The sequence below is a fragment of the Penaeus monodon genome, unplaced genomic scaffold (genome assembly GCF_015228065.2).
Source record: "Penaeus monodon isolate SGIC_2016 unplaced genomic scaffold, NSTDA_Pmon_1 PmonScaffold_20176, whole genome shotgun sequence".
NCBI classification, from domain to species: Eukaryota; Metazoa; Arthropoda; class Malacostraca; order Decapoda; family Penaeidae; genus Penaeus; species Penaeus monodon.
In genome coordinates this window covers 2,501-6,215 of record NW_023649898.1, presented here as the reverse complement: position 1 = coordinate 6,215, position 3,715 = coordinate 2,501, and the positions used below count along the sequence as shown (strand labels likewise).

General features: G+C 34.5%; 1 pseudogene; it reads right to left on the bottom strand.

Annotated features, from left to right (window-relative positions):
• Positions 1-623: 623 nt before the first annotated feature.
• LOC119569955 overlaps positions 624-3,715 on the bottom strand; it is a 5,584-nt pseudogene continuing 2,492 nt past the window's right edge.

Sequence of the window (3,715 nt, the reverse complement as noted above, 5' to 3'; positions counted from 1 at the left end):
GTTTTATAGCTTTTGGTTAAGGTGTGTGTAAAGGGGTTGTGTGTGTATAGCGTGTGTGTATAGCGTGTGTGTATAGCGTGTGTGTATAGCGTGTGTGTATAGCGTGTGTGTATAGCGTGTGTGTATAGCGTGTGTATAGCGTGTGTGTATAGCGTGTGTGTTAGCGTGTGTGTATAGTGTGTGTGCGTGTGTGTATAGTGTGTGTGCGTGTGTGTATGTGCGTGTGTGTATGTGTGTGTGTGTGTGTGTATGTGTGTGTGTGTGTGTGTGTGTGTGTGTGTGTGTGTGTGTGTGTGTGTGTGTGTGTGTGTGTGTGTGTGTGTGTGTGTGTGCGTGTGCGTGTGCGTGTGCGTGTGCGTGTGCGTGTGCGTGCGTGTGCGTGCGTGTGCGTGTGCGTGTGTGCGTGTGTGTGTTTTGTGTGTGTGTGTGTGTGCATGCATGTTAACAATGATAAACAACAACTATAGGTCTGTATATTCACTCTGCATACTGGTATATTGATTTGTTCAATCTTATAGGCAGGTAACCAAACAACTAATCATATTACAATATACATTTCAATACATTATAATTCTATACATTTACAACTTCAGTATAGGCTTAAAAATCTGTGGCACCAAAAGTGTATTCAACTTACAGGTTATCGAGGGTGTATACATCGGCCATCTTTTTTACAGCATTAAAATCAACTCCAGACCATTCCCTCATGTGTTTCCTGCCAATGACCAATATGCGACCATTCCTGACTGTGGAGCATAACTTTTCCACTACATGCTTCAACTAGAATAATAAAAAGAGAAATATATATTTTTCAGGCTAAATTAATAAAATGCAAGTTATGTACTTTCAAAAAAATGAGGAAGAAAAATATAATTTTTTTGTCACTCTTACCATAACAGATCGCTGACTAAGGGGTTTCTTTCCTGCAAGGTATGATACATTAAGGCCATCGACTACTACAGAAAATGGCCCTCTTTGTTCTAAAAAGTCTGGAACTTGTGCCACTCTTCAGGACTACTCGAACGAAATATATCTGAGCCATGAAGAACACGTGGCACATATTCATTCTGTTAGGAAATGCATGGTAGATCAAATCATCTATGTGGAACATAAAAATTTATCTTCATTAAAGTAACAATTTACATATATCTCTCACATACCTCAGTAATTAAAATAGCACTGGTCCATATCAAATACAAATGAGATAAATCTAGTTGCTGGGAGCAATGGACATGATAACTAATGGTAAAGGTAATGGTAATGAGTATTAGGAGAGAGCCTGTTCCAGTCATATATGGTGTGAGGGAAATATGCATGCTTATGCAATTCTGGTCAGTTATGGTATGTGGTATTTGTGTTGCTGCAGTATTATGTGTCATTTATGCTTAAATGGTTATGTATATATTTTTGTACAACTATCAGTTCTTAAGTTTGACTTCAAATACTATATATTTAATGTTTCCACTGAATTATTTCATCAAATCCATAGGTGTTTATGTGTCTGAATCAGCTAGATTTATTATTGGTATTTCCTAAAATGTGTGTATTATGTTGTCTGTTTGCACAATACTCCAGTGTTCTTAAGCCAAGCATACAGTCATGTGAATTCCAGACTAGGAAATCTAATGTGTGAAGTGCTCTGTAAATATCATGATCAGGGTGTTTCGAACTTGAGTTTATAGGTAGAAAGAATCCAAGACAACTAGTGGATATGACTAATAGAAGTAGCTGTTGTAGAACTTAGTTGATATAGATGGTGACTATTGATGTACTGGTCAAATCAACGAGATTTACAGAAATAAAATATTTACTCAAATTAAACATCTAAACACACATGCAGCACGCACTAACATACACACAACATACCACAATCCCACACCCCATCACACACATTATCATAAAAAACTGAAATAATCACCTGCAACTCTTTAAATTCTGTTTCACTAATGCTGAGCTGATGTAATGCTGGTTGCAGGCAGGGCATTTTCCACTTCAAATATAATTTCATGTGAAATTATAATTCAAATCAATCATTTTCTATATATTTAAACATGATTTAGCATATATAAGTGAGACCAATATCACACCAAACAAAATATGCTGACCTTTTGGACATTTTCACATACAAGTTTGACCATCCCAGATCTTTGCTAAAAGGTTAGCAATACTCTCAATAACTGGCACTTTGGGGAAGATCTCATAGAGAATCAGCTTGTCTAATAATGTCACCATCATTGACTGCTTTTGCTCAAACACCCTCTGCCTTTTCACACTGAGTAATCCACTCCAACAATGTGGAATCAGTTGGCATCTGAAAAAAAATTACCTAATAACAAAAAGACATACAAACACAACATATAAAATAACACACATAACATTTACAAAGATTCTTATTTTTTTTTTAATCAGCTGTAATTTAACAGCTAGTAACAATGATGAAACAACTAATAACTAAGAGAATTATCATAATGATATGACAAATAAAGAGACTCATAACTACCTCCCAAAAGCAGCATCAAAAATTGGTGAACATGACCTTTACCTCATTTCCTTATTTCATGTTTTCCTTTAAAGTGTGGGTTGGTTCATTATATTTTTATCATATTTTACAGTTCTGTTCACTAAACCATAAGTACCATATATATCACAATCTACTATATAAAGTTTAAATAAATGAAGTGTAACTAATAATAATAATAACAATAAAAAAGTTAGAATATCTCTGCAGCTTTAAAATAAAACTATCAACTAAAATGATAATAAAGTTACTACAATGACAAGAAACATGAAAATTATAACAGATGATGAAGATAATATTTGGAGCAAAGATGACTGATACAGATCATAATGATAAAAATGACTTCAATACTAACCACTGCAATCTCATCACTTGACCAAGATCAAGAAAAAAATAACTGTATATGATAACCAAATGACAGAAAATAACAACAGCACCCCAAAATAAAAAAAAATAAAGAAAAGATCAACAATATCTGACCACTCAATGTCTCTTGACCCAGAGCTTAAACTCAAGAGCTTTCCTCACTCACCTTCTCTTCCTGGCACATGGTCTCCAGGTAGTGCCAGCCTGTGTTGTAGTCTCCATTCCTAAAGGCTGCTGTAATAATTGAGCTATAGACCTTTGTGCTAATGTTGCACATCCTCCTTATGTAGCAACGTGTTTGAGGGCCAGCTTCCACTGACTTGTTGAGGTCAGAGCCAGAATTACACTCTCGCTGAGGTTTGCATCTAGTACCTAGAGGGACCGCAAGTAAATAAAAGTAAATAGACAAAAGTGTACAATAGTGGAAAAAGATAACTAACATAAAAATAAAAATATTAATCTAAAATCATACTACTTTATTATACCAACAAATTTATGGATGCTATTGGCATAAAAAAATGCAGTATGCAAAAGAAGTTCACTGAAGATAAGACAGACTGAAAATACTTGTGTACTTCAAAACAGTCATTCCAGGAAGTGAAAAACATACTGACAGGATAGATAAGATGATAGAAGTAACACTGACTATAAAAAAAAAAAAAAATGGAAAGTCATACAAATCATAACAATAAGAAATAAAAAGGAAACTGATAATAATGGCAAGCACTAAATACTAATACACATATCAAGATGATATAATAGTGTACATTACAGGAAAAATAAGAGAGACAATAAGATCACAACAGTAAAAGAATAAAACAGCTGTTGACT